Here is a 13,642-nt window from a genome sequence, read left to right as displayed (position 1 = left end):
TCCTGACCTCGTGATCCGCCCGTCTCGGCCTCCCAAAGTGCTGGGATTACAGGCTTGAGCCACCGCGCCCGGCCCCCTTTCAGATTCTTAACTGAACTACTTGTATCTACGTTTTACTCCAATGACACTGAATATTCATTTGGGTGGACAGGATAGGATGTCAGCCAACTACAAAGGCCCATCAAGAAGATCTTGATAATGAATCAGAGGACTGGGGATCTGAGAAGGGTCTTACAGAGCATTTAGTCCAGGTCTGGAGAATTTCAGAATAGTTGCCACCAGCCTTTCTATCCATTGCAGACATTGCTAATAGATTATGACAAAGTTATCTGCTGAGCCCAGACAAGACCACAGAATTTTTTTTTTTAATATGCTTTCCAGGTACCCACTACTGATCAACTGGAGTTGACATAAGAGATTAAACCTATTTGCTGCTCTGATATAGTTTCATGTCCTTATTTTACAGAGGAAATGGAAGCATGGAAAGGAAAGCAACATTACAAAAGTCATGCACAGTATTAATTGCAAGCTTATAAATGCAGTTGCAGGAGATGGGGTTAGCATAGATAACACAACCTGATCCTCACCATTCTTTGTTCATTTTGTGGTGAACCACAACATCAAAACTATGACATTATTACACTAAGTATTTGGATAATGACAATTACGGCACCATTATCAGCATTTACTGAGCACTCAATTTCATGCCAGGTATTTTCCAAGCATAATACTTAATTTTCTCTAAGCCTTACAGTAACCAAAACATGTGGGTATTGTACTGCCACATTACATACGAAGACACAGACGGCTTAGGTCATTTGCTTAACGTCACACCACTAGTAAATGGTGGAGTGGGAATCTGGATGCAAGGCTTCCCAAGGCCAACACCCAAGCACTTCTCAGGACCTGACAGGTTCGAAGAATTCAGAGTTAGGATCCTTTCCTGGCACTGCCAACACTTACCTTAAAGCACGGCAGGGAAAAGAAACCCAACCACCAACCAGTACGACACTGCCAGAGCTCTGGTCCCACCAAAACCAGAAGGACAGCTGAAGGAGCCAAGGCAAAATGGGGAAATAAGAACCCTTTCATCATCTATGGCTCTGCTGGGCTGGAAAAGACAGTCTCCGAATGAGAGGGGAAGAAACTCAGTCACACTCTCTTGAAAGTATTTGAGAAAAATGAGAAATTCAGAGTCTAGATTAAGATGCTAGCCATTAAGTGTTTCCCATTGAAATACAAATTAATGCACAGAAGATGAGAAAAGTTATGAGGGCCCCAGAAATTAGGAATACTGTTCAAGGATAGCTAAGTCTCCAGGAGGAATATCTACTATCTAAAGCAGAGGTGCAGCCTTGGCAACATGGTAAAACCCCGTTTCTAGGAAAAATGCAAAAATCAATCAGATGTGGTGGTGCATGCCTATGATCCCAGCTACATGGGAGCCTGAGAAGGGAGGATTGCTTGAGTTCCGGAGATTAAGGCTGCAGTGATTCACTCCAGTCACTGCACTCCAGTCTGAGTGACTAAGTGAGATCCTGTCTCAAAAAAGCAAAACAAAACAAAACAAAACAAAACAAAACAAAGCAGAGGTGTGACCTTGAAACAGATGAGTGGGGTGTCAAGGACGAGAGCAATAGTCTGCACTGCCCATCCTATGCTGATATGCCTTCCACTGAGACACTGAGTTTAAAAAAAAAATGAGAGAGAAATCACCCTTTCCTGTATGTAGTGTATCTGAGGACATTTAACTTCTACAATACCTCCCATTGAGACCCCACTGTCTTCATTCATTAAAGATGAAGACTGTCTACAATGTAGCATATAGTAGGATGTTCTCCTTTTCCAAGTTTTAAGGATAAAGGAGTGAACAAGAAATATAAAATGTCTGTCCCATGAAACTTAACATCTAGCAGAGGGAGAAGATAAAGAAATACAAATCATATTAGGTGGTGAACAAGCAGATGTGAGGAGGAGAAAACACCGGGGATATGGAGGAGGAAGAGTTTTTATTTTACAGGTGGTGATCAGGAAAGTCCCTGCTGAGAAAATACTTCAGCAGAGACCTGAAGGAAATGATGGATCCAGTGGTGAAGGTATCTAGAGGAAAAACGTCCCATGGAAAAGGCATGGCAGGTGCAAAGGCCCTGAGGTAGCAGCAAGGTTGGTGTGACTGAAGAACAAGGAGGCAGTGTGGCTGTGGTTGAGTGGGTAAAGGGGAAGTAGAAGGAGTTGAGGTTAGAGAGTAATAGGGGTCAAATCATGTAGGACTTACAGGTTGTGGCAGGTGCTTTTAGGATAACTCTCAATGAGTCCTGCCTCCTGGTACTCATGCTCTCTCCTTGACTGTGGGCTGGACCTAGTGACTTGCTTCAAACAGAATATGGGAAAAGTTATAAGATATCCATTCCAAGATTAAGTTACAAAAAACTCTGGCTTCTATCTTGCTCGCTCTCTCTTGCTTGTCCTGTTCGAAGTGAACTAGCTCACTATGAGCTACCCTATGGAGAAGCCTATGTGGCAAGGAGGTAAGAGAGGTCTCTGACCAACAATGAGTGAGGAACTGAGTCTCTCTGCCCAACAAACCACGAGGAGCTAACTGAATCCTGCTAATGATCTCATGAGTGAGTGACGGTGAAAGCATTTCCTCTGTTGAGCCTTCAGATGAGTCTGCAACCCTCAACAACACTTTCATTTCAGCCTCATGGAAGATCCTGAGCCAGAGGACTCAGCTAAGCTGCACCCAGAGTCCTGACTCACAGATGCTGTACAATAGTAAATGTTGGTAGCTACAAGGTCTATAGCTTTAAGGCATTAAGCTTTGGCATAAGATAACTAATACCTGGACCTCTGTGAGAATTTTGGTTTTTAACTCTGAGTAAATTAGGAAGTCGACAGAGAGTTTTGGATAGAAGAGTGATGTGATATTACTTATGTTTAACATGATTTCTGTGGCTCCTATGAAGAATAAAATGAAGGGGCGAAGGTTGGGAGAAGACAGGGGAAGCAGTAGAAACTGCTGCATCTACAACAATCCATGGCGGAGATGAAAGTGGAGCGGCCCACTGAGGGAGCAGTGGAAGTGCTGAGAAGTGGTCAGACTCTGTACATAACTGAAAGAAATAACAGGATTTATAGGCAGATTGGTTGTAGGCAGGAGGAAAAGGAAAAAGTCAAAAATGACTTCGAGATCCTGATTCAAAGCCAGGCACAGGGGCACATGCATGTAGTTCCAGCTGCTCAAGAGGCTGAGGAGGAGGATCACTCGAGCCCAGGAGTTCAAGACCAGTCTGGGGAAAAATGCGTGACCCCATCTCTTAAAAAAAAAAAAAAAAAAAAAAAAGGACGATGACAGAGGAGGAGGAGGAGGAGACGGGGAGGGGGAGATGGAGGAAGAAGAGGAAGAAGAAGAAGAGAAAAAGAAGAAGAGGAAGAAGATCCTGATTCAAACAAATTGTAAAAAGTAAATAGCATTTTTGAGACAACTAGAATTTACATTCTGACTAGGTAACAGATTTAGGAATTATTATTTTTAGGTACAGTAATTGTATTACTATATTAAAATACAAAGAAGTCCTTATCTTTTAAAGATGTAGGCTGGCATATTTATGAATGAAACGATGTAATGACTAAGATTTGATTTAAAATAATATGGGAGGGGTGGTTGTGGATTGACAAATTGAAGGACACAGTGGCCAAGGGTTGATGGCTACTGGGATTGGGCACAAGATATGTGGAATTTCATTATATTTTTTTCTGTCTACTTTTGAGTACATTCAATATTATCCATGATGACATGCATTTTTAAAAAAAGAAATGAATGACTCCAAAGTTTTTGGACTAATTAGATAATGAGAATTATTGAGTTGGATTTTAAATTATCAGGGATATGGAGAAAAGGTGGAGAGGGAGGGTGTGAATGCAATCAGGACTTCAGCCTGGAATCTATTGAATTTGATAGACCTATTAGTGAAAGAGCAAAGACACTGAATAAGCAAGTGTGGTCAAGTAAGAGAAGTCTAGCTTGGGAATCACCAGTTTATGAATAGTGTTCAAAGCCTTGAGAGTAAACAGGAGCACAGGTGGAGAACCCTGGGGCCCTCCAACATTTCCTAGTGAGGGAGATGAGTGAATCAGCAAACGAGACCTAGGAGGGTTGGACAGTGAGGTCAGCTAAGAACCAAGTAAAGGAAGACTTCAAGGAGAAAGTGATCAACATGGTGAAGCACTGCTAATAGGCTAAGACAAAAGATCAATGGAAGTTACTGAAATTACTGGTGACCTTCATGAGGAATATTTCCTTGTGGAGTGGGTTCCAGAGAAAATGGGAAACAGCAAGGGAGAGGAGCATATAGCATAAAAGAATGAGTAATGCATCACACAAATAAAATAATGTAACAAAATACTTTTCATGTAAAAACCTGACTATATCACATAAAATCTGAAAGTTGGTGGAAAAATAGTACAGCATATACTATGACCATACACTATGTTTTCACTCTGAAATTTTATTTTGAAAGACAATTACCTACTACCATCTGCCTGAGCTGTGTCACGTATAACTGTGTATTTTGGCCTCGAGGTAAGAATGACATTCAGGCATTTATCCTAACTTCATGCAGATCTTCTCACCCAGAAGAGAATCCAGGAGTTGTTGGTAAGTGCAAACTTTGGGAGACATTGGGAATAAAAAGGCTTTGATCAGCACTGTCCCTTTTCCACCAGAGACTGATCAAAGCATTTTCCTCAGGCAAGAAAGTCCATGTACTGGACTTTCAGTCAAGTCAAAGGGTTTAGCCAGGGGTGTCCGATCTTTTGGCTACCATGGGCCACATTGGAAAAAGAAGAATTGCCTTCTTCACCACGTTGATCACTTTCTCCTTGAAGTCTCCCTTTACTTGGTTCTCAGCTGACCTCACTGTCCAACCCTCCTAGGTCTCATTTGCTGATTCACTCATCTCCGTGACTTGTAAATGTTGGAGGGCCCCAGGGTTCTCCACCTGTGCCGCACATAAAATACACTAACACTAATGATAGCTGATGAGCTAAAACACACACACACACACACACACACACAAATAAAAACTCATAATGTTTTAAGAAAGTTTACGAATTTGTGCTGAGCTACATTTGAAGCTGCACAGCCCGTGGGCCACAAGTTGGACAAGCTTGGACTCTTCTGCTGCAGATTCTGCTCATGCCCGTCCCTTTCTTCCCAGGCGAGGGAAATTCATGGCAGCTTGTCTATCCTCTGTGGGCCCTTTACTTAGCATGAGTCATATATATTCTAGTCTTAACTGAGATCAAAATCCCAACAGGGTCACTAGGAGATTTGCTTGGATAAAGGCGGTTAAATAAATCCCCAAATCTCTCATGAGCCATGTTGGGAAAAAAAAAATCCCATAAACTGTTTTCCACCAAAGCATGTGAGGGCATTTTCAATGTTCCACCAAGCATTATGCTGATTGCACTGTTCAGAGATTTATAAGCTAGAGTGAAGATTAACTAAATCACTGTCTTGACTTATAATGAAAACATATATTTTTAGAAAGCTTAGGATCTTTGATTGGAATTTCTGTGTAACCACATAGACAAAAACATTAGGCACAACCAATGGACAACCTCTGATACACGAAGCTCTGTCTTCAGCATCCACTTACATAACCTCTGATTTAAATATCTACTTCATTCGTATAGAAACATGTTGAAAAAGGTGAGTGAACAAATCAGCCTTTTTCGTTGTTCTTTTAAATAGACAGTGTGACATATTTTCATGTGAAGCTGAGTTTGGCAGGCTTTTCCTGTAAAGGAGCAGGTAGAGGATATTTTTGGCTTTGTAGTTTCCATGGTCTCTACCCCTCCATCTACTCAGCTCTGCCATTTTAGCAAGAAGGTATTCACAGACAATATGGGCATGGCTGCATTTCAATACCACTTCACCTACAAAAACAGGCACTGGAGAGCTTACAAGATTTTTTGCTTTTTCTTTTTTGTTTTGAGACAGGGTGTCACTCTGTCACCCAGGGCTGAAGCACAATGGCATGATCTCAGCTCACTGCTGCCTCGACCTTCCTGGCTCAAGCTATCCTCCCACTTTAGCTTCCTGAGTAACTGCGACTATAGGTGGCTGCCAGGCTGCCCAGCTAATTTTTGTATTTTTTTGTAGAGGTGGTGTTTCACCATGTTGCCCAGGCTGGTCTTGAACTCCTAGGTTCAAGCAATCCACCTGACTCAGCCTCCCAAAGCACTGGGATTACAGGCGTGAGCCACTACACCCGGCCTGACAAGGTATTTATACCCAGAATATATGAACAACTCTTACAGCTCAACAATATGAAGACAACCTAATTTAATTTAAATATGGGCAAAGGATCTGAATAGACCTTTCTCTAAAGAAAATATACACATGGTAAACAACACATGAAAAGATGCTCGGTCATTAGGAAAGTGGAAATCACTTCACACCCACTAGGATGGCTAACATAGAAAAAGACAGATGGTAAGTATTAGAAAGGATGCAGATAAATTGGAATGTTCATACGTTGCTGGTGGTGTTGTAAAACGGTGCAGGCGCTTTGGAAAACAGTCTTGCAGTTCTTCAAAATATCAAACGTAGAGTTACCATATGACCCAACAATTCTACTTTTAGGTGTGTACCCAAGAGAATATAAAAACATAAGTCTGCAAAAAAACATGTACATCGATGCTTGTATCAACATTACTAACAGCTAAAAAAGCATCCATCAACTTATGAACGGATATGCTAAATGTTGTCTATTCATACAAGGGAATATTATATGGCAATTTAAAAATGAAGTACTGATACAGGCTACAATGTGGATGGATCATAAAAACATTAAGTGAAGGAAGCTGGTCACAAAAGGGCACATATTATATTATTCCATTTATCTGGAATGTCCAAAAATAGACAAATCCATAGAGAAAGTATATGAGTGGTTTCCTAGAGCTGTAGTTTGCGAACCTCAGCTCTGAGGCACAGGTATGTGAAAGTGTGAGTTTCAAAGTTTTAATACAGAACATGTCAAGATACTATTAATATAATCTTCCGATATGCAAGTTTTCAGAAAAAAATAACATAAAACAGGAAACAGCACTGACTAGTGAGCAGTAATGGGCGTAACATATGGTAATTCCTAATGAAGAGAGCGACAGTAATTTAGCAGCTAATGATTACTGCCCACCCATATGTAAGTGTTTACAAAAAAACTTTATATACATAAAAACTTATTTATTTCTCTCAACGGGAATCAGAGGCTTCCCCAAAAGCAAGACTGAATCTGGGTATGAGACATATTCCAGTATTGGTTAATTCCTTTCCTTTTCTCTCATGGTAAAATACATGTCCACCTTTAAAAAATGAGGTAGTTAGAAATCCAACCTCAGCACCAAACAACCTCCACTTACACCTGTGAAAAGGAAGGCACAGGGACGAGGCCTGGGGAAGGGGATGGCCTGCGCTCACTCATAAATACTCAGCTCACATTGTCTTTAATGTTCACATCCCATCATGACCTCTAAAAGAAGTGGCCAATTTAGAACACACAAGCAGGTATGAGGATGTGTCGCCCCAAAATTCTGCTGCTCATTTTTGAATGGAGGGCCCGCTGGGGCTTTTGAGGAGTTTAGAAAGGGAGAGTAACTCTCGGGCGCAAGTGTCCTGGAGAGTGAGCACAGAGGATCCAGTTTCTCAAAACCCTGGGCTATTTTTATTCCTGGGGCAATAATCCTCAATATGCCCTTGTCACTGGCTACTCTGTGGTATGCAGAGCAGCTGCTCTAATGTCCAGCTCTCACTCTCAAACTCTGCTGCAGACTTTAAAAAAAGCGTGACCTATAGCTACCTCACTAACCTCACTAACTATAAAGTTTGCTGTTGTCAGTCCTACTGGCTTAGACCTGCTTCTGTCCCTGCATAGTATTCATTTGTTAGCTTAATAAAAATGTCAAACAAACACACACAAAGTCCCACCTCATAGCTGACATTCAGAGCAAAGATGTGCCTTGGGTTTCCCACTTTTCCCTGGGTCAGCTACCCACCTACTTATCAGCTCTGGTTGTAGATCCTGGTAACTACCCCCAAAACCCAAGAGACTCATTCAGGTCTCACAGCACCCACATGGAACATGGACACATGGATGACGAATCTCATTCTAGGTTCCTGGAGGCGTTAGTTCCCACTGCCTAGAATGCTCTTCCTATATAGCTTTGCATGGTGACTGCAGTCTGCATCTCATGATTCAGACTTCCATTCTCGTCACCTCACCAGGGAGGCCTTCTCGAACCACCCCCCAACCTGGAAAGGCACTGCCCCACCGCACACCATGTGCACATGGCTGTGTACTTCTTCTCCCCTCTGCCACTGCCAACCATATTTCATCTCTTAATCCTGCTCCATTTTCTAGAGAGCGTTTACCACTACTAGAAATCCTTCCTTCCTTCCTTCCTCCTTCCTTCCTTCCTTCCTTCCTTCCTTCCTCCCTCCCTCCTACCCTTTCATTTCTTCACTTCTTCTCTCTCATTCCTGCAATACTTGTCTGTATCTGCTACACAAATGGAAGCTCTCCATTGGCAGCAACCTGGCCATGCTCAGGATTCTCAGAGGGTGCTGCAGCATTTGTGTGGAACAATCCTTCATTGGGAAGCTGTCATCCCAGTCTCTGGACATTGATGCCAACAGTGCCCTTGTTATCAATTGACAATCCCCCAATGCCCTCCACAGTACCTTCTGGGGTACTTGTTCACAGCTGTATCCCCAGTGCTAGGAACATTGTAGGTGCAATATATATATTTATTGAATGAGTTAATTAAAAATAAAGAAATGAATCAAGACTGTTAGTCTACAAGGGAAAACACTGAATTCAAAAGCACTGAGTTGAAGTTTGCCTGTCAGTTTAACCCAGCAGTTCTCAATCTCAGCACTACTGGCAAGTGAACCAGATAATTCTTTGTTGTGGAGGCTGTCCTGTGCTTTGCAAGATGTTTAGCACCATTCCTGACCTCTACCCACTACATGCCAGGAGCACCCTCCTAACCGGTGGTGCCAATCAGAAATGGGTTTTGATGGTGTCAAATGTCCTCTGGGGGCAAAACCGCCCCTGGTTGGAAACTACTGGTTTAATCAGTAAGTTTTCATTTTTGCCAAAATAAAATAGTTCCCTTGCTCAGATATTTAAAACTAGAGGTTTATCCAGGCCGACTTGATACACACTTTCTGACATACTAGTTAACTCCTACACACCAAATATGTGAGATCCCACCAAAGGAATGTTGACAAGTTAAATTTTTACCTAGAACACTTTGCCAGCATTATTCACCTAACTCTAATGAAGGGTCCATAGTAAATACTGCATTCAGATTAAATACCACATACTTGGCAACAGTTAATGATCACTGATGTTAATCAATCCCTTTCCTAATTAGCTGGTTAAATGGGATCTTCCCCTTCATTACACTGCCCTGAGTTATGCAAATGAGACCATGTATCCCACATTTTCAAATTTCCCCAATAACAGATCTAGTGTTCTGTGTTTCTTGCAAATCAATTCCCAAACTTACTAAAATTCATTGAATTTTATAAATTTAAAAAGGTATATGGCTGTTTAAAAAGAGCAGTTTCTATAAGAAACCAATGTCTCTGGTGTCTATACTCCTTTTTCTCTGCTGATGTAATCAGATTAGCTATTCTAAGCATCACCTTAGATGCCTGGACCTCAGAAAAGACTTCTACTGATGCAGAGATTACTGGTCCAACAAGATTGCTTTTGGGATGGGACACAAAACAATTTTCTATTCCTTAAAATATTCATATTGATCAATATAATATTACTATAGTATGGACTGGAGTTTTAGCTACTGAGGGATTATCTGTCTTAGAGTTTTAGCCAAGTACTATGTTTCCACTCTCTGGTCAATAAATAGGTACCTACATATGGGAGGTGAAAATGAAGCCTGTCTTCCCTGAATCATTTATTTATCCAATATCTCTCCCACATGGACCATGTTAGCCCTTGTACTTGGCACTTGGAATAAAAAGATAATTGGGTCTTTGCCCTTAAAGAGTTCAAAACTATCTAAGAAATCAAAATGAAACATTTTTAGGAGCAATTTTAGATTCTGGTATGTTAAAAGGTACACTTTAAAGCAAGTGCACATAACTCAGATTTCATTATTCAATATTTTAAACATCTCTAGAAGTCTGAAATCATTAACAAATATTGGGATTGGGTATTTTGTATTTGTCAGAGGGAGGGTCTAGAAGATAAACAGGGAAGTCAGACAAACAATTTGGGAAGGGGAAGAAGTCTCCTGCAGGGCCACACCTTCCTTCTTGCTTCAATTCTGCCTCCCTGCATTTCTTCTTACCAGGTCATTTCTACCCTGATATGGTAGATGCAGTGCCTATGACTGTTGGACTAGTAGGCTGGGTCTCTCTAGGGAGAACAAAGTAAAGAATCACCACTACGAGCAGCGTAGTTTATAAAACTCAAGTCAACAATAAGTAAGTTAAGGCAAAATAGGTTTTGCCCTTTCTCCTCTGTTGTGTGTGCTGTCTTCCCCTTCTACCTTCCGCCCTCTGCCATAAGATGACACAGCACGAAGGCTCTTGCCAGATGCGGACACCTGGATCTTGGGGTTCGCAGCCTCCAAAGCTATAAGAAAAGAATTTCTTTTCTGTATAAATTACCCGTTCTGTGGGAGAAAATTTTTGCAAACTAAACATCTGACAAAAGTCTAATGTCCAGTATCTATAAGGAACTTAAACAAATTTACCAGAAAAAAACAAATAGCCCCATTAAAAAGTGGGCAAAGGACATGAATGGACACTTCTCAGAAGAACACACACATGTGGCTCACAAGCATATGAAAAAAAGCTCAACATCACTGATTGTTAGAGAAATGCAAATCAAAACCACAGTGAGATACCATCTCACACCAGTCAGAATGGTTATTACTAAAAAGTCAAAAAAATAACAGATGCTGGTGAAGTTGTAGAGAAAAAGGAATGCTTATACACTGTTGGTGGGAGTGTAAATTAGTTCAGCCATTGTAGAAAACTGTTGCGATTCCTTAAAGAGCTGGAAACAGAACTACCATCCTACTCAGCAATCCCATTACTGGGTATATACCCGAAGGAATATAAATCTTTCTATCATAAAGACACCTCCATGTGTATGCTCACTGTAGCACTATTCGCAATAGCAAAGACATGGAATCAACCTAAATGCCCATCAATGACAGACTGGATAAAGAAAAGGTGGTACATATATACCATGGAATACTACACAGCCATAAAAAAGAATGAGATCATGTCCTTTGCAGCAACATGGGTAGAACTGCAGGCCATTATCCTTAGCAAACTAATGCAGGAACAGAAAACCAAATACTGCATGTTCTCACCCATAAGTAGGAGCTAAATGATAAGAACACATGTACACAGAAAGGGGAACAACACACACTAGGGACTAATGGAGGGTGGAGGGTGTGAGGAGGGAGCGGATTGGGAAAAATAACTAATGGGTACTAGGCTTAACAGCTGTGCCATAAAATAATCTGTACAACAAGCCCCCATAACACAGTTTACCTATGTAACAAACCTATGCATGTACCCGTGAACTTAAAAATTAAATTAAAAAAATCACTCATTGTGTGGTATATAACAAAACAAAATGGACTAAGACACTGGTTATTATTTCTTTATAGCTAGAGTGCCTGGCAAAAGCAGGGGCTCAGGAAATATTTATTTATTGAATGAATGAATATGCCACCAACTTTCAGATACAAACGGGTTATCCTAAATTCTAGCATTTTTATTCTTCTTTCTTATCCAATAATTTTCTTGTTTGTTTTCTCATTTTATCCCTGAATTGACACAGGGGAAGGCAAGGGAGGTAATAATCCCAAGCCTATTTTAGATAGACTTTTAGAGACCCAAGACTGCATATTTTGCAAGTTATAGAGTGAGTGATAAACTGTGTGGACCTTACAGTCCAAGATCTGCATTTCCAGTCACAATAATATAATAGATGAGGGACCTGAAACAACAGAAGGTCGCAGGGCTAGAACGAGACTTGGTAGGCCAAAGGGAGAGTCCCACCACTTCTTCCTGCGCAGTGGGAAAGCAATTAAGAAAATGCAGCACTCTGGTGGCAGCTGGAGAGTTGGCAGGCTTCTCAAGAGAAGGACTGTAAGCAATGTCATAGGCCGGGAAGATGGATGGGGCCCGTTTATGCACCAAGGCTGGCGTACAAATGGAATCTTGCCCAGTCTGACCGGCCTTTCTTCAAAGGTGTCATTGACAGATGAGTATCTAAATGTTTTTGTTTAAAAAACACAGAAAAAGAAAGAAGAGAATACAACAAAAAACAAGAAAATAAAACAAAAAAACCTCTTTCTACCCCAGACATACACAGCCAATGAACATGAGATGACCAGGTCAGGCCTGGGAGTGAGGCTGGCCTTTCCAAGGAGTCCTCGATAATTATTTGCATAGTTGTACACCTCTTCTTTCAGAGGAGTTCCACTTTAACACAAGGATTTCATTGAAACCTAACATTCCTGCAAGTCGGCTGTCTCCCATCTGCTGTTGGGACACATTGATGGGAGAAAAGCCTGCTCACATATTCATCTTCATCTGCCAAAACAAGGCTTCTTCCCCAATTAAAAATCTGCCTTTTTAATTTTAGAGTGGTAAACAGTGTCCACTTAATTTGAGGAAAGTACACAGAGGAAAGTTACCAAACCTAATCACACAGTGACATGATGGTTGAGTCAGAGTCAGGAAAACTTGGGGTGGGGGTGCTGAAGAGGCCACTCTGTTTTTGGAGACAGAGAGGTCTTCTTGAGGTCACTGCCTTCGTGGGGCTGCATCCACAGCAGGCTTCAACATCAAAACCAAGCAATTTTGTTTTATGTCTACCAAACAAAGTTTAAAAAAGGTTAATAATCACCAATTCTAAAAGGTAAGGACTAAATACAGTTCTTTTTTTTTTTTTTTTTTTTTTTTTTTTGAGACGGAGTCTCGCTCTGTCACCCAGGCTGGAGTGCAGTGGCCGGATCTCGGCTCACTGCAAGCTCTGCCTCCCGGGTTCACGCCATTCTCCTGTCTCAGCCTCCCGAGCATCTGGGACTATAGGCGCCCGCCACCTCGCCCGGCTAATTTTTTGTATTTTTTAGTAAAGACGGGGTTTCACTGTGTTAGCCAGGATGGTCTCCATCTCCTGACCTCATGATCCGCCCGCCTCGGCCTCCCAAAGTGCTGGGATTACAGGCTTGAGCCACCGCGCCCGGCTAAATACAGTTCTTTAAATGACGTTGCTTCTTGGCCTTGCTCTGTAATTGTCTTCTGAAAATGGGGACCATTTGACATACACAGAGAAGCAGTAAATAGGAGGGTGCCTTCTCCACCCACTCAGGGTGGACCAAACTGTGTCTCGTGACCTGCCTGTGGTCTACGGCCGGCGATGCAACTCGACAATAGACTGGCATAGCATTTGGAAAGTGCACTTTCTTCTCTAGACTGGATACACAGTGTTCAGGCTCAGACCACGTTTCACCCATACTCAGCCAAATAGGCACTTATGAAATGTAAGGCATTTGGAAACATGTGAGCATAGTTTGTAAA

At 41.6% G+C, this 13,642-nt stretch overlaps 1 protein-coding gene across 2 annotated transcripts in view; it reads right to left on the bottom strand.

The window, feature by feature from the left end:
• CACNA2D3 (calcium voltage-gated channel auxiliary subunit alpha2delta 3) overlaps positions 1-13,642 on the bottom strand; it is a 967,057-nt gene that overhangs the window by 161,870 nt on the left and 791,545 nt on the right. The window lies entirely within an intron of this gene.

The sequence above is a fragment of the Trachypithecus francoisi genome, unplaced genomic scaffold (genome assembly GCF_009764315.1).
Source record: "Trachypithecus francoisi isolate TF-2019V2 unplaced genomic scaffold, Tfra_2.0 Lachesis_group0, whole genome shotgun sequence".
NCBI lineage: Eukaryota > Metazoa > Chordata > Mammalia > Primates > Cercopithecidae > Trachypithecus > Trachypithecus francoisi.
This window is presented reverse-complemented; position numbering and strand designations above follow the sequence as displayed.